The sequence below is a fragment of the Lissotriton helveticus genome, chromosome 12, assembly GCF_964261635.1.
Source record: "Lissotriton helveticus chromosome 12, aLisHel1.1, whole genome shotgun sequence".
NCBI lineage: Eukaryota > Metazoa > Chordata > Amphibia > Caudata > Salamandridae > Lissotriton > Lissotriton helveticus.
The window spans coordinates 645,666,037-645,684,709 of record NC_136073.1 but is presented as its reverse complement, the minus strand read 5'-3'; the positions used below and the strand labels follow the sequence as shown (position 1 = coordinate 645,684,709).

At 42.9% G+C, this 18,673-nt stretch overlaps 1 protein-coding gene across 1 annotated transcript in view; it reads right to left on the bottom strand.

Annotated features, from left to right (window-relative positions):
* The window catches only part of LDHD (lactate dehydrogenase D), a 480,635-nt gene that overhangs the window by 137,410 nt on the left and 324,552 nt on the right, over positions 1 to 18,673 (bottom strand). The gene's annotated exons all lie outside the window — the stretch shown is intronic.

Here is an 18,673-nt window from a genome sequence, read left to right as displayed (position 1 = left end):
CTAATATCTGTAGCTGTAAAATGTATTCTTCTTTAAATCCAAAAATATATTTTATATGTTTATGAATAATTTTTTTTTAAAATATTATTTTTTCTTCGTTCCCGCTTCGCGAATCGGGAAGCTTCCCGTTAGCTGACCTTGATGCCGCGAAATAGACCGCGAGCCGGTAAACGTTTCTTTACCGCAAGTGCCGCGTTAGAAAACAACATCGTGACGCCTCCCGTCCGCATGACGTTTCACGTTGTCGCGTGATACGTCATATGACGTGCTACGTTAGCGAACTGGTACGCGAAGCGAGTCGCAAAGCGCAGGTTTCTGGAAGCAAACCGGGAGGCCCTGCAAAGCGCTTAACGTAAACACAGCAAGTCATGTGACTTGGTAATAACACTTTTCATTGGTTCATTTCACTTTTGGTTTCCTAATGATGTAAGACTAGGTCATATAATCTAAAATGAACACTTTTGATTGGTTGAGAACTCTTGTTTTTCCCAAATGATGAAAATCCCTCCTTCTTTCCTCACTCTGACTTTCATCATTGTGAGAGAAAGACCCTTTGTGATCACTGAGCAATGGCTTCTTTAGTAGCTTCAGCTGGTGCTTCCCCACCACCTCCACCACATCCAAGGAAGAGTGGACCACCTGCTCAAGTTATAATTCAGCAAGAAGAGGAAGAAGAGGAAGACGAGGAAGAGCAGGAAGAGAGGCAGTTTTTGCCTGAGGAACCCAGGACGTCTCACCGGAAAGAAAACTTCATTTGGCAATTTTTTTAAATTCCCAAAGGTCAGAAAAAAGTAAATGCAAGATACGTAACTTGCCTTATATGTCAAGATAGACTGTCCAGAGGAACCGAGAAAAAATACAGTTTCGGAAACTACACAATGCATCGCCATATGACTAGGTGGCATCCTAACAACTACAGTGCTGCACAGTTTCGGAACGACCTAGATAATCTCCCTATTATGGCCAGAAGATCTGTTGTACCGGAAGTAACGGGACCAGAGGGCAGGGAGATGGTGCCAAATATACAAATGAGATTTGGTGAAGTAAAACACATCTGCGTATTTTGCGATGGATTCATTTGCTACGGAGAAAGAAGCATCACTCTGATCAACAGAGCTATTGACTATCATATGCAAGTTTGTACGAAACGCCCAAAATAATAAATACTTTTTTTTTGTTTTGTTGCTCCTGTTGAGCCCTTTACAATGAATCGTTTTCATTGCCCCCTCCAAGAAAAACCCCCAAAAATATAAAACTGTTCAGAAAAATTCAAAAAAAGTAAAAAAATGTTCTGAAAAATAATAAAAAAAATATAAAACAACAAAAACAATAAAAAAAAAGTTCTTTTCAGAACTACCTCCCCGTTATTAAAAAATTGGTACAATATTTGGAACTGTGCCAACCTCTATTTCTCTTAGTTCGCTTCCCAGTTCGCTCGCCGGTACGCGAACCGGAAGCGAACCAAAAACAGTAAGTATAAGGGAAGGAAACAGACACTTATGTTAAAAGAAAGACAGCTATAGGGGAGTAAACTAGAGATACTATTACCCGTAATCCACTGCTGATGATGTCACATATTACATCATTCATGACATGCTCAGTGACATCATCAGCAGAGGATTAAGGGTTTTTTGGCAACGTGCCTTATCCACGGTTTAATAACGCTGCCTTTTGCTTTATATAAGTTTTCAAATTGTATGAAATATATACCAATAGGTCGTTATGAACCTTTAGGTAGTGCTTTTCTTCATGAGGTCTGGTCGCTTCCATACACATACAGATGTTTCAAAGATGATCAAGAAGTTTATCTGAATGGAGAGGAATGCACTGAGACGCCAGATCATTCACTAATGTGTAGGCACATACAGTTACACGGTTCATGCAACAAACACCGACCAAATATGGCTTGCGTGTTGCAAGGCACGCCTGTTCCTGCTATCATCCCCACGTTCAAGTTGTTGGAAAATGGTAGTTATTTGATGCTCAATAATGAAGATTGTTCTGAGTTAATTAAAAGTATTCCTTTTATCGTAACAGTAAGTGAACGGGTTATTTGCTGCAGAAATGTTCTATTTTCTCCCACACATGAACATAGGGAGTTTTCAATCTGGCCACAAATACCAACCTTGGGAGAGATTTCAACGGCATGGCAAGAATAAGAGCTCTTTTGTCTCAGAGAGAGGTGGCCTTGAGTTCGGCCCGTGAAACTTTCGTGCTTCACATAGCGAACACCCGTACAGAGGTGCAGACCCTTTTCAATTCAGATTTGCCTTTCAATTTCAGCAAGATGGTTCGGACTATCTTTAACGCATCCTCCACAAAGGCCCTGGCGCACTTTTTTAAAGTTGTTACCAGTGGTCTCGTGACTTCATTTGAGAAAATCTTTGGAGTCATCCCTGCTTTCTTTCATTCTATTTTCTCCACTCTGCTTCGTGGATTGGCATTTTTACTTGCATTACCAGCGGACGCTCTTGTGCTTTTTTAAATTTTTAAATATGGATGTCCCTCCTATGCAACCTCCCACCCTGCAGCTGCTGACACTGTTCCGCAATCGGATGCTAGAATATTTTGGCACAATGCCGTTGGCGATATTAAGCACGGCATATGGATTATCTTTTCGATTCTCCTACTTCACCTGTGTCCAGCCTGTATTTCACTGCCTGACCTGTGATTTCGATTGGGCCATTGATTTGTGTCTCTGCGGACCGGTTTCTCCTGACGTCGACTTTAATCAGCTGATGACTCCTATCATTACTCACGAGTTGGTTTGTCCTGGCGAAAGGATTATGGCTGTGGCATTGATGCATGGACTAATTGGTCCCTGGAATTTATTGGCGGCAGCACAGTCTTTCTTGGAACAGAGCTTTCTTGAAAACCCACCGAGCTGTCCTCTGATGGTGATAGAGGATCCGGTGCTGGGAGAGCACGTATGTTCTTTTCCGCTTTTAAATTGGATGGCTGAACTGTTTTCGGATGAAGACGGTGACTTCCTATTGGAGGCGGTTGCAGCTTATTTTGCATACACAGTTATGTCATAGACCTTTTTCATGTTTGATATGCTGAGTACTAGCATTTCATTGACAATTCATTGACTTATTTGTCAAGTTTTTATTATTTACCTTGCCTATTGGCTTAAGACTCGATAAAGTACTTGGCTGTTTTATTTTTCTTTAGCATTAAATTTTCCTAGTTTTTAATGCTTTACCTTGCGGACCGTCCACATATAAACTTGCAATCTGCTCTCATGAGATGGCACTTCTATTATCTTATTCAGTTCGTTTCCGGATCATGGGGAGGTGTCATCTAGGTCCTGGATATCTTTACACCGTGTTAAGTTAGCATGGGCTCATTACCGGTTTAAACGCCATTTTTCCTTTTTTGCAACTTCTGCACACGACACTTAGTTGTTGCTTTAGCTTTCCACCTAGTAGTTCATCGTGGTTTACATGAGAATAATATGTTATTGCTCTACTATCTGCTTTGCTTGTTAAACTATATCTGTACAGCGAGTGCTAAAGTTTCAAGAACAACACGATACAGAATTGTTATGAGGTCTGATCTCCACGACTTCATACTCATAACATAAGTGCAACTTCTGCCAATTCTGGGCATGAGGCGGGTTTTATATTGCTTTGCCGAACACACATACACAACAGTTGATGCGGTTCACATGAAGAGAGAGCTGGTGTATGCTGATGTGATTCCTTCAAATCTAAGACACTAAAGTATGGGCACGCCCTAAACCAACACAAAGAGACCTTCTTAGCAAATAATATAATATGTGTATTAGGGAGGGTGAGATATAAGCAGCCGCGGGCCGTGGAGGGAGTTACGGTGAGGCAGGGAGGCGGGGAGGGGGAGAAGCAGGGTGGAGCCCTCTCTACCCTGCCCCTCCCCCTCCCCGCCTCCCTGCCCCACCGTAACTCCCTCCACGGCCCGCGGCTGCTTATAAGTGTTGCTAACTCTTATTCATTTACAGCATGTTAACATACTGTCACCATTCGCTTTTTATGTACTAGTAACTATGCTGGTAATTTTGCTACTGATAATATGTGTACTTGTATTCTCCACCCTGCTTCTCCCCCTCCCCGCCTCCCTGCCTCACCGTAACTCCCTCCACGGCCCGCGGCTGCTTATAAGTGTTGCTAACTCTTATTCATTTACAGCATGTTAACATACTATCACCATTCGCTTTTTATGTTCTAGTAACTATGCTGGTAATTTTGCTACTGATAATATGTGTACTTGTATTATCTAAGATACTACGCCTGAGAAGACGGCATTAGTAAATAAACATTTCAAATACACATGTGTTCTTCTTAACTCCATGTTCTGGTTTCTAAGAAATATATAACGACCGACTGTTCATGAGTTCCACGTATCCTGAGGTACTATAAGTTCATATTCTGGATTGTCTAAACATTGAGAGTTTGTTATATCCAATGTGACACTGTACCTAGCTTGCTAAGGGGTTTTTGATTACTAACGTGAGTTTTGGGACACCCTAATTCGCCGAGGTTCCAATCCTCTGTCCACAGTTCTGTGTGAGAACAGAAACCCTGCGACAGGGGCACCCCCGACCCTTGCTGGAGCTTCATCACACTTGCGATACAACTCCAGCAATGCGCCACCTTTACGGCACAGATACATCACGCATCTGTGCTGTTTTTGCCCCATGATGCGCCGCATTGTAAATGCAGCACACCATAGGTGACGGAACAGCGGCACAGAATGACTAACACATCCCTGGTGATGCGCCAGTCATCATAAATGTATCCCTATGCTTCTTATCTTGTTAGAGATGAACCGCCATATGTATCATCAAAGTTTTTTGCATTTCCTAAATAGCGAACTTTAAGGAATAAATAGCGATTCTTTACCATTCCTAGTTTGCGATTAGCTATTTGCTAATTACAAATTACCCATTCATTTCCTTCATTTCCATCGGGCGGTTGGACTCACTTTTAGCTCGAACGGCTGAATGGATTTCCACGAAACTTGGCAAAATTGTAGGGACTGGTAGCCCGATGTGCCTTTGCTATGTCTCAAGATATATGCTCCAGTGGTTTTTACGAAAATTAACTTTGAAAAATATATATTGGGCTACATTGGCCTATATATATGTTGGAGCCCAAATGTAGCCCAATGTAGCCCAATGAAGCCCAATGTAGCCCAATGTAGCCCAAAGATGGCCGCCAGACACACAAAAAAACAAATGTAGCCCAAATATCAGCCAGATGTAGCCCAACTATAGCCCAGTGACAGAATGACCAATCAGCTTCGCAAACCTCCGTTACGCGAAGCGGAGCGCTGTTACAGATATATATCTTTTTTTGAACGTTAATTTCTCAAAATCCACTGGAGCACATATATTGAGACCTAGCAAAGGCACATCGGGCTACCAGTCCCTAATATTTTGCCAAGTTTCGTGCAAATCCATTCAGCCGTTCGATTATTATTATTATTATTTTTTTTGCCCCGCGGGGCCCTTTTAAAACCTCCACATCAAACCTAGGGGGTCAGCGAGGATCTACTATGTCCCCTTATGGTTATTTCCCCCTTTGTTTTGGCCTCCTCTTGTCTCTCGATCCTACCGAGAGACAAGATGGCGGCCGCTACAGACTTTTTGGAATGTTGACAGACGCCAGAGAACCAATCAGCTTCGCTTCACAAAGCTCCGTTGCGCGAAAAGTACGCGTCCTGGGACGCTGCCCGGTCCGCTGTTACAGATATATATCTTTTTTTAAACGTTAATTTCTCAAAATCCACTGGAGCACATATATTGAGACCTACAAAAGGCACATCGGGCTACCAGTCCCTACAATTTTGCCAAGTTTCGTGCAAATCCATTCAGCCGTTCGGGCTAAAAGTGAGGCCAACCGCCCTATGGAAAACTCAATGTTAAAAACACGTTTTGGGACCCCCCTTTTTTCTCAGCCCCCCCTTGACGAACCCCCCCCAAATTTTCAAGGGCTGCTCAGAAACAAAATGTGCCATTTTCCTGAAAATTTCAGCCAATTCCGTCCACAAAGGCCAAAGTTATTAGACATAGAATTTTCAAAAATCCCATAGAGAAAAAATCCTAACTATATATACCTACTGGCGACCGCCAGTAGGTAATATATATATATATATATATATATATATATATATATATATATATATATATATATATATATATATATATACACAAAAAAAGGACGCCTCTTGAAAAGAAACAACGAGAGACTCAGCGGGCAGTTGACAGGTAGGTTTATTCAGGATAATGTTGGCATGACGCGTTTCGGAATGTCTCCTTCATCAGATGCCTTGAAACCCCCAAACTGACGCCGAATGCAGTCCCTCATTTATATGCATAGTGCATCCTCCTCATTGGTGGTAATCGCAGGACTGCAAGTTCCAGCATCCTTCATGACGGATGATGGAAAGGCTGCCAGAATCCAGAAAAGTTTCATGTGGGGCTGAATTGCCGTCCTTTACTACCCAACGCCTTCTGCAGCCTCCGTGGTGGGCGCATCCGGGAAACGCTGTGACAGTGCTCCGTGTCTCCCCGTGCAGTCACGGTCCCAATTAGGCCGGAAATTCGCCCTCCTGTGGCCGCAGCGGACCAAGCACAATATCGCTGCCACGATTCACCTCCATTGTGCCACACAGGTGCTTGGTTCGTTATACATATATATATTTGTGGCTTTACTAGCGTGCATCCTAATTGCCGGTGGTGCAAGAAAGAGGCAATACCACAACCACCTCATTTAACTACAAAACACGTTTCTCAACCTCCAGAGAGGTACATCTATGAAATGACTCTTTATCCACTGATGTTATCTTTACCTTGTATCTCCTAAGCTGTTTTTTAAGATTTTGTGTTCATTTATATTTGATTGAGTGCACTTTTGAAAGTTGTTAATCGCATCATCTCTATCTGACTTTTTTACAGATATCTACCTGGGATCAGTTAGAATTACAGGGGTGTCAATCTGAACATATTTATTATGGGGATATGAAAAATACATATAGCCTGGATCCGATTGATGCCTAGATGCCCAAACGTCTACTAAAGCTAGGCTCTCCCTAAGTTGAGAGATAGCTCTAAAGACTTTTGGTTTCCTTCCAGTGTAAGCAGGCATATCTTGAATTTGACACGTATCCGCAGGGCCTAGAGAAACATTAAAGTCCCCACAGAGTATCAGTATCCTAGGCCAAGATGCTAGTTCCAATTCTAGATCTTCGAATATTTGTGGATCATCGTGATTGGAAGCATATATTGAACAGATTTTGATAACCCATCTACCAAAGGTATCAACTAGCTTGTGTTTGGCCTGTCCTAGAAAAGCCCTGGCTAAAATAGCTACCCCACAAGTTTTAGAGGTCTGCGTAGTGGCTGCCAATAGGTTGTAGCCAGGCATTTTTAGCAGATCTCTCTCTTCCCATGAGATATGGGTCCCTTGAAAGCATAGTGTATCATAAGCCCCTTGCCTAATTAATTCATGTAAGCTAGCTCTCTTTGCTCTATCATTGAGCCCTGCAACGTTCCAAGAGCATATTCTCATCCTCCCCATGACCCTTTTGGGTTGATTATCCAGGTTATCTCTTTACCAATTTTAGAAAACATTCCTTTTATTCTTTTTTGTAAATTCAATATACATACTGAGTTGCTATTTTTTTCACTTTCTCCCCCTACCCTAACCTCCCACCCCCTTGCTACTACCCTCCCCCCTCTCCCCCCTGTCCCCGAACACCCAAAGTGAGGCATTTAGACTCTGTAAGAGTCTATTTGATGAATATGCTTCCCTGGACCAGTGCCAAAACCATATATATAATCATAATAGCCCTTTTACAGAATCAGCAGTTTCCAATATTTCAAACAAATTTAAACACATTGACCCCAAAAAAAACACCATGATTGTATTAACACTAGTGCACTTATACCTATACATAGATACTATCCCCATTTTTTGACATACGAAAAGCACCTCTCTGCCCTACTAAAATGGAGAGCCTCTTACATCCTACTCCTCTCTAAACACTTAATTAAATTAAAGACCATCAAGATATTCCTTAGCTTTAATTTCGGATGTAAAGAATGTATTTACTCCCCCATTGATTACTTTAAGACGGGCAGGATTATTCAAATATGCCACCGCTTTCTTTTCCTGAAAAGGTTTAATCAATTGGCGGAGACACCATCTCCTCTCCACAGTTGTGTGGCAAAAATCGGGGTGAACAAAATAGGAGATGGCACCACTAACAAGCTTATTGTATTGCGTTGAATTACTAGTGAGTAGCTGCAACCAAGTCAGTAATCCCACCGCTAGGCACCAAATGTTAGAATCTGGGGTAGCCTGGCCTAGGGCAAGACATACATTTCAGAGGCACAGTGTTAAGGTTGCAGACCACCCAAAAATAAATCCACGCAATATCACACAAAAACAACACTACACCAATTTGTTGTAAAAATACGTTCTGGTTTATAAAAATAATTTCTTTGTATTTTTACTTTTAGGATTCACAATTAAATTACACTTCAGTTTGTGTGGAATAAAGCAGGAATACTTTTCAATGCTAGATCATATTAACAATTGGCATTTATGATATAGTCAATGCACATGGAATACTAGCAGATAATTCTTATTCTTTCATAGCTCAGTTAAGTAATGACTGTACTCAGCTTACTTTAAAATTTGGCAAGTTCAGCTCCTAAATCAGACCAGAGCAACACTCTCATTTACATGGAAAACATTTAGATTTTCTACTACTTATTTGAATACAATTGGGTTAGACCCACTTAATTCAGCATTTGATTAAGCCCCACTAGTAGTTGAATGGGATTATTATGTAGTACACTATACTTATAATACACAGTCACTGAGGATTTCTTCAAGTTCCTCCCCACTGTAGGCTGCACAACTGTGGAGAAATGACCATTGAATAAGTTATCCTTAAGTAAATCGTCAGCGTCACTCTCCCCCTTTCAGAACTCCTCCTTACTTGTTTATACCAGATGGTGGTTCTCGCTGTACCAGAGGGTGAGGGAGGGACAGAGAACTAGACAAAAGAGGACCACGCGCTGGCGAGTTATACCGGCCTCAGGGCCCCTCAGCTCTCCTCCGTGTAATACCAGCCACTCCAGAGGCAGAATTCCTCAGAGCTCTTCAGCCGCTTTTGGGCTTATGAGAACTCCCTTCCCGCTCGCGCCCGCCTCACTTGTTTGGCGCTCGGGCAGGGGGAAGAGAAGCTCCTGCGTGCAGCTGCCGCCGAGGGACTCCCGGCGCTCCTCCTCACACTGACAGGGGACGCGCTGATCACGGGGGCATGCGCGAGGCGCTCCTTCTCGCTCCGGCAGGGGACGCGCTGATCACGGGGGCATGCGCGAAGCGCTCCTCGCTCCCGCCTTCACTGATCCAGCTCCGCCTCACGGAGCCCGGCGGCGCCACTGAGCATGCGCGAGTGATGCGTGTCTCACCGCCTGAGACCGCGCTGGTCGTCCGACGCTGCTCTCCCACTCGGAAATTGACAAAGGCTTCCCCAAGTCCGCTCCTCACCTCAGGGCACTCGAATACAGCTCCACAACGGCGCCGCTTGCCCAGTACCGGATTGAGGGTTTGGAAGGGCGGAACAGCCCGTTTTCTCCTGGCTTCTGCTCTCCTCAGTGGCGCTCCACCACAGCAGGTGAGAGGTGTCGCTCCAGGGAATTATGAACAAGGGGACAGTCTAGCTCAATTACCAGTCTCTGGACAGAGGCTGAGGATAAAGGCACACTTCTCACAGGTCCCTCCAACTGGGCAGAGGACTGCGCTCCGCAGCGCTGCAGTCTCCTTCTCCTATAGACTTCCCCTCTATGATTTAGAAAAGGGGCAAGCTAGGCGCCCAGGGTCTCCAGCAACTTCCCACAGCGGGGCCAAGACAAGTAACCAACAGGGGAATAGTGGGTTAGACCAATAAGGCAGCTTCCCAGTCCAGGAGGTCAACCCTAAGTCTAACCTCTTCCCACCCTCAACTACAGCCTGTCCTCCAGCTGACTTCCACAGGTAGACAAAATGGCTGCCCCGCATTCCGCCTTTTATAGGCTGCCCTTCAATGGTCCAGCATGGACCAGAAGGTTCTGGAATGCCCTATGTTAGGCTACGGCCAAGTCCTGAGTGCGACAGTTGGGGCAGTTGGAAGCCACCATTTTGTGTGGTTCCAACTTTCCTGTCAGAACAGGCCTCTGGGCCTGAGGTAAAAGACTATGGGGGGAAGAAAGAACACCTATCCCCTTGACCAACACCTAAAAAAAGTAGTAGACACAAAAAATATTAAGGGTATGAGGGGCAAAAAGGGGACAAAATAAAGAATAATGAGGAGGGACTGCGCAAAAAATCCAGACAGGTCTAACACCTCTGGCCTGGCCTTCTCAGAGATCGCCTGCCTGAGAAGAAAATTGCCAAAATAGACAAGAATGGCTCGTGGATAGCCCCCGGGTCTCACAGGCTGCCTTACATTCAATGGTACACAATACGCGCGCTGAATTTCTAAGTCCCAATTCCAAGTAGATAGTTCAGGCAGGGAGTCGCGAAATAATTTAACCACAAATGAATGGGCATCCCCCCCTCCAAAGTTTCTCGGGTATACCCAATACGCGGAGATTATTTCTCCGGAGGCGATTTTCCAAGTCCTGCAGTTTCCACCTTACGTCTGTCAATTCGGCTTCGTGTGATTCAACTAGCTCGTGGTTTGCCGCGATCTCTGTTTCATTGGAGACAATGCGGGATTCAAGTTCTACCATTCTATCCCCAAAAGTGCTGACAGTTCTGGTTAGTTTGCGTACCACCCCTTGTACTTTCCGCAGGGCGGCTTGGGCTTTACGTCCATCGTGAGAGGTCTCTTCCCGATGGGCCGCGATGGCTTGGAGGACTGTTGCCAGTAATGTATCCAGTGTAGCAGCTGGTGGATCTGTGGGCAAATCTGTGGGCAAATCTGTGGGCAAATCTGCGGATCCGGGACCCCCTGATTGATGAGACAGTAGTAGGGCTCTTGTCAGGGTGTGTTGTGAGGTAAATTGTGTTGTAGGGGTATAATCCCATACCAAATCGGTTGCACCATGGTGTCCCCTTTTCTTTCTCATTACTGTTTTTTGAGCTCCTCGACTATTTTCGTTGTCACTTCCTTCAGTCGAAATGGAGCATGTCTCATCAGACCATCAAGCTCGTCTGAGAAGGAATAGAAGTCAGTCGGATCCTTTTCCACATCTGTATCTGTGGCTTTAGAGCTAGCTGCCTCAATAATCTGTGTCGTTTTGCCAATTCTTTTTATCTGAGAATCAATGGATTGACTCAGCAGATTTAAACAAGAAGTTTCCCCAGGTAGGTTACTTAGGCTCGCTTTTTCGCCAACCTCCAAATCCATCGCCAGCACTAGTATTGGTATTGGTGCCGAGATTAGAGTCTCATTACTGATACTGCCCATATTTATTTCTGTCAACTGAAGAGTGAATACAGGGGGGATACTCTCACCCACTTCGTTCTGCCCGGTTATATTAGCACTAGCCCCCCCTACTGCCATAGTCTTATGTGGGTCAAGACTTACTTCGATATTAAGAACCTCTGGCACTTCGGAGCTTACAGGGCAGCTTTGTTCAGCAACATTCCTGCTGTTCACATTGATCATTCCTGGCGCTTGTTCCTCTAGGTCTGCTGGCTTACTCTGCCTGCTCTGACCCGGAAGGGCTGCCCCCGGTGTTCGCCGAAGGAGATCAGCTACCGACGGGCCGGCCACACTCCCCTTCCTTAACGCGGCAGCTACCTGCTTCGGAGTTCTTGAACTGAAAGCTGCAACTGGCTTGAATCCATTATCTCACCTCAAGCCCCCAGCGTCCCCGGCGTCATCTCGCTGAGCCTGTTTCGCTGACGCAGCCCTTGCCTTAGCAGCAGCGGCCGCTCCCGCGTTCTTCGGGGCCATCTCTATACCGCCTCTGCAACACTCCTGCACAGTCCCTTGAGGGAAGTAGGTTGATTCCACTTCTATGCCTTTGGTTTTGTCTTGTACACAATGTGTAGACTCCTTGAAGTTTTCGCGATGATCCCGGCAGAGAAAACAAATCACTGCCAAACCAATCCAAGAACCCACAATCTTTAGGTGAGGTACAAATGCTGCCTTAACTGTACTCGCCTCCGAGTTGAAGTTTTTCCCCGCCATCAGCGCCATCGATGCTACTTCCTTTTTTATTCTGTTGGCCTTTTTAGTATATCGACATAATGTGCACGGTTAAAATGGGACTTTCATGTTTCCTTGGACGGCTTTACACACTAAAAAGCTGCTGATATCTTCTCCAGCACTGGTCCATCCGCACTACGGTCTCACTCGACCGCCATCTTGCCTCCTGCACAGATTTCTAATAAATATGTTCGGATTGATTATATCTGGGTAGTTAGTGCTTGTGCTGCAGATACAGAAATAGATAAATGTCCTAAAACAATCTCGAACCATAATATGCTTGTCCTTGTCCTTGTTATTAATCTAACTAACCTTATTAGGCCCCGTTCTATTCGGTCATTCGACAGGAAACTCCTGGCAAATAGAGATTATATTGAATATATAAAGATCTGGACACAATTTTATTTCGACTGCAATCGCTATAGCTCGTCGAGGGGTATAGTATGGGACTGTTTTAAGGCTGCCCTCAGGGGAGAGACCATTAGTTTTGTGGCCAAACAAGGGAAGGAACTAAATCAAACTAACCAACAACAGATGCAAGATCTGGCCAAAGCCGAGCAGGAACACACAGCGGCTATAACAAGAGGTGAAGATGGGGGACCTTCGTTACGTAAAATGCTAATCCTTAAAACTGCGCTTAATAATAGGATCAATCAGAAAGCAGCAGAAATCTTTCAAGCAAGTCGTAATAAACTTTATGAAGACGGCATAAGAGTGGGAAAACAACTAGCTTTACGCACTCAGCAAAAACAGTCACTTAATAAAATTGTTAATATTAAAGAAGATGGTAGGGTCTACACGGAACCAGGGTATATTCTTGACGTTTTTCGAGGGTATTATCAAAACTTATATCGAAATGAGGAGATTCTTGATCTGGCCGAAATTAAAGAAGCCTTGCGGCTATGGTTAATGGAGTGTGGCTCGACTAACATCCTTGATGAGATTGCTAGAGATGATCTTGAAAAAGATATTACGCTAACAGAGGTACAAGTGGCCCTGTCTGATCTCGCTTCAGGCAAAGCAGCGGGCCCTGATAAGATCCCAGTAGAGCTATATAAAATTTTGGGTGAAGATATTATACCCTATATATTAGACTTATGTGTAGTGATCCAGGGGAACGGTATTATACCAGAATCCTGGAAAGAAACCAATATCATAATATTTCCCAAAAAGGGCAAGCCCCCAGATCTACCTACCTCCTATCGCCCTATTTCCTTAATTAACTCGGATTCAAAACTATATGCGAAGATCTTGGCCAATCGGCTCAGGAGGGTCGTGGAACATCTGGTCTCCCCGTGGCAGCACAGCTTTATTACTCATAAAGGTACCACGGATCATACCCGTAGGGTTATATCGCTGTTCGACATCATGGCTGCGATGGGGGGCCGGGTGTCTATGATCCTCCTTGATGCCGAGAAGGCCTTCGACTGAGTTTCATTGAAATACCTTTGGGCGATATTAGAATACAATAACTTTGGACCTGGCTTTGTTAGATCTATCCAAGCAATGTACCAGGATCCAATCGCCAAGGTACAAACGATGGGCCTCGAATCCAGAACATTTAACATTTTTAGAGGCACAAGGCAGGGCTGTCCCTGTTCCCCGATTTTATCTGCTCTATATATAAATCCCCTGATTCTGAAGCTACTCTCAAACACTCTAATAAGACCTATTAATATCGGCACTCATGAAACCAAGAAACTCGCCTACGCCGATGATGTGGCGGTAGTAACATCTAACCCCTCTGAGGTAATAGAAAATATAGAAAATATCACTCTTTCTTTTGGGGCCCTGTCCGGATATTCCCTTAATCGGGACAAAACCATAGTCATCTGCACTAACAATATTGAACTTAAAGAGTCTAGAAAGGCAGCTAGTGCCATGTATCTTGGTGTACTAATATCTCCTGAGATAGAAAATATTAACACATTTAACTATGAGCCCCTTTTGGAAGCTATAAAGAAAGATCTTATGAGGATCAATAGTCTGCATCTCTCAATTATTAGCAGAGGAAACTTTGTCAAAATGAATATCCTCCCTTGGATATTATATCTATTTTGGTCAATCCCTATAATGGTGGAGGACAAGATGGTAAATGCCTTGGAATCACAAATCTCCAAATTTATTTGGGACTATGGCAAAGTAAGGAGATCTTTGAAACTTCTTTCTCTACCACAGGAGAGAGGAGGTCTGGGGCTCCCAAATATAATGTATTATTTATGGGCTACTCTCCTCCAGGGAATGACTCCCTTATTGAATACAAATCCAATGATTTTAAATGCAGTAGAAAATAGGATCCCCACAATTTATGAGCTAGCTGTGGGGGACAAAGCAAAGGGGCTCCTGCTGAGACAGATAGAACCTTCCTATTACAAGGAGGTCAAGTTTAAAATTATAAATACTGCCTGGAAGATATGGAAAAAAGTCTCAAAATATCTCGCTATCTCAAAGATAAATAAATATACACCGCTATGGCACTCCTTTTTACTATCTAGGCAAGTGAATGATGATATTGCTAAGAGGTGGGAAACCTTTGGAGTAATCTCAGTGGGTGACTTTTTTGATGCTGATCCTGATGTCAGGTTCTCTAACCTTCAAAACAATTTTAATATTCCACCCTCCGATCTTTTTAAGTTTATCCAGGTAAACACCATTCTTAGCTCAAAACTTTCAAATATTTCATTGTCTAATATCCCCATATATGAAGCTCTAGGCAAACGAACCACTAGGATAGGTATACTTTATGGGCTAATAATGGACCAACAGCAGGACGACCTGGAGAAAACGGAGACATTTTGGGCAAACAAATTGAACAATCCGAATGTTGATATCGATAACGTGTTACTTCTCACTTCTAAGCTATTATTAACATCTACCCTTAAGGCCCAATTATATAAGACCATATATAATTTATATTATACACCGGCAAAATTATATACATGGGGTAAAAGAACAGATGATAAATGTCCCAGGTGCTGTGCAGGCCCTGCCCATCTGCTTCATATGTTTGTTGAATGCACTAAACTAACTCCCTTTAAACAAAGGTTATCTGAATTTTGGGAGGAAATATTTGGGCATAAAGTTGCTATGTCTTCTACCCTTTATCTACTGGGGTATGACAATACCCTAGGGCATAGTAAAGAAGAAGAAACCTGTTTGTTTCTAGGCACAGCCGTATATAGAATAATCCTAGCTGCTAGTTGGAAAGATGCCGATCCTCCTAATTGTCAAATTTGGTTAACACGCATTTTGGGGATTTTTAATCAGGAAATGGCAATCTATTCAGCAAAGGGTAGAAAGGCTAGACAACGTGGTATTCAAATTTGGTCGCCTATTATCTCCTGGAAAGATAGGTTTTAGGAATATGTAATGATTACTTCTTTTTTTTTGGGGTGTAGACGATATGAAATTACTATTTATGTATACCTTTTTTTTTTTTCCTTCGGGTGGAGTGGGCATAATCTCCAAGGCAAAAGTATTTAAAAGTTTGTATTTATATCTATATGTATCTCTTAATGGATTTAAATATAACATTGAAACATTCTTTTATCTTTTGTACCTATATTGGAGTTGCTAAATAAAAAATAAAAAAATGTAAAAAAGAAGTACAGGGGTGGCTGTTTATATGATGACCCATGAAAAATAATTTCACGCTTACTTGAACGGGACTGTATTGATGAAATACATGTTGAATATGGTCCTTTTCTGAATATCAACAATTTTGAGATTGAGTATGCATTGTAATACACTCGATTGTACACCTGCCCACTAGGGCCTAATTGTTAAACACGTGGGTTGGGTTTCGGAACACATCTAGCAAATATTTTATTGAGTGCGAGGTTGATCTATTGTGCCCACTTGGGCTGTACACAATACGCACTGCGGGAGCCTTCGTATACGATATTTTGAATGTTGTTCTTTGACGGGTTACGCCCACTTAGGATCTCCACACGATCGGCATGCAGCCAATCTTCACGATTACTCTAGTCTCTCTGCGAGAGCAAGATACATTTCTTTATATTAGTAGCAGTTTATGATTTATAGAGGCTTACTCTCGCCTAGAATCACCATCTGAACAATCACCTAATTACATGCATTGTATACATGTTTTTTCACTGACTATGAAACGTTTTTGACAGATGGATTACATTTGTGAATAACATGTTTTATTTTCACTTTATTCATTCCCAGTCTTAGCTTGTATTATCAACTTGCTAACTTTATTGATAGAGATCGTGTTCAGATGAAAGATTTCTTTTATGTTTATAACACGTGACCGGCACTAAGCACTTTAAATGTAAACATTGTAACACAGTGTCTAGCCCGTGATGAAGGAGTGATTTCAACTCCGAAACGCGTTGGACGTAGTGTTGATGGAATAAACACACTTTGCAATAGAGGCCACGGCTCCAGTGTTGATTTTTCGCCTTCTAAGGAGGAGTCGCGCATTGGTTGTTTGTTGGATTTTATGGGGGTGGCTACCACTGCCGTGAGCACGCTATGGAAGTGGCTTGGGTGAAAGCTAAACCAAGACGCAGAAATATATATATATATATATATATATATATATATATATATATATATATATATATATATATATATATATATATATATATTGCACACGCACACAATTATAGGGCTTTACTTCAGTCACAAAACCTTTACCAAGTCTCATTTTTAAATATTTAAATATGTATGTATATGTTAATTCCTGTTTTGGTTGAATTAAAAAAATTCTACTTTCTTCAACCTTGGTCCCATAACTCCTATGTCCGGAGGTATGGGACTGATTGCCAACCTCTCTGAATAATATGAACTCCCAAACATCCTTCTCAAACATCTACCCTCCTTTTTAACCAATTCATCCAACTAACAGGCATACATTTCCACTACTCCTGAACATCCTTTTCAAACGTACCCCTCCTCTTTAGCCAATTCACTCAACTGACATGTGCACGTCCACTAATTCTAAGAACATCTTACTGCTTCCCCTTTTCTTATCCATTCCTATCCTACTATCCCCACTCAAAACACTGCTAAATACACAAAACCTTAACACAACTAATCCACAAGGAAAAAACATGAGTAATCTACTAACCATTGGACTCTAATCTTGAGTTCTGGAGTAGCGTGTTACTCGTCGCAAAGCACTTCAATGTCTAATTAGGGGCAGTAGGCGTTATTTAATTTAAAATGACAAAAGCTTTCTACGTGACCATTCTGTATATGTGATTGGGGACTCTGTTTTCCAAGGATGATTTTAAGAGTCCTATTGTTGATTCCACATGTTTTTATAGAATATTTTTATTGTATTTTCATTTACATAAAACATACTCATAGAGACATACATAAAGGACTGGCTGTTGTTGTCATTCTGCCTATTTGGCACATACAATTACATGTCATGAGCAAATTGTTAGTGTCTGTTCGGTTTTTCGTTATATAACCCTCTTGGTTAGACCTAACCATGTATACTTTGCATTGGGTTTGACAGTCTTGGTTCCGAGCTTGTTGTTACACAAGTAACATAACATAGAAACATATAACATATAGTTGTTGTTGCTGGTTGGTGATCGGCTTTTGGTGCCGTAGGTTGTTTGGGTGCAGGTGAGCGTTTGGGTGCTGTCTATGGTGGTTTGAAAGGGTCTAGGGCGATGTCTAGTGCGGACCACATCTCTCTGTTTGGTTTACTCCATGGGGTGTATTTTCGAACTGTACTATCTGCTCCTCTCAAGAAGGTTATCCAGTTTAGCCAGCCCTTAAATGTCGCTTTGGAGGTATTTTTCCAGTTGGCTAGTACAATTTTCGCTGCTGTGTACTGATGTCGGTATTCATGTGTGCCTTTGTTAGAGTGCAGAACTCTTTCTTTAGGGTGCAGTTTAGGGTCTTGTTCGTGAAGTTGAACAGTTTGTCCCAGAACTTTTTTACCCTGTTGCACCGGAAGACCAGGTGCTCGAGTTCTCCAGTTGTTGTGTTACAGTTCCAGCACAGGTTGTTTTCTCTTAGGCCTTGTTTCGCTAGTTTGGAAAGGGGTCCAGTGAGCCTGGTGCAGTAGCCAGAATTTTGTTTGTGCTAGTGCTGGAGATATGATGTTTTTCGTGGGGGATGACCACATGTTGGCTTCTTCCTGCTCCGTTAGGTTCCTGCCTATCTGAGCTTCCCAGTACTGTTTGTTATTTTCATTGAGTTTCGAGGAGGTGGTCCGAAGAAGTTTGTACAGGTTTGATACATAGTGACCTGTCTTGTTCAGATTTTCCATAAGTTGGAAAATTGAGGGCGTTTGGCTGTTGAGGTTGGCTTTTGTGATGGCTAGGAAGTTGTAAAGCTCCATTTCTGGGAGGTTGAACCTGCTCTTTATCGTGTTGAATGTGAGTGGTGTGCCTTTCTCCTCTAGGTGTGCCGGGTGTGAGAGGCCTAGTTCCTTCCATTCATCTATGTCTAGGGCTTTGCTTTTGTATTTTATCTTGGGGTTTGCCCATAG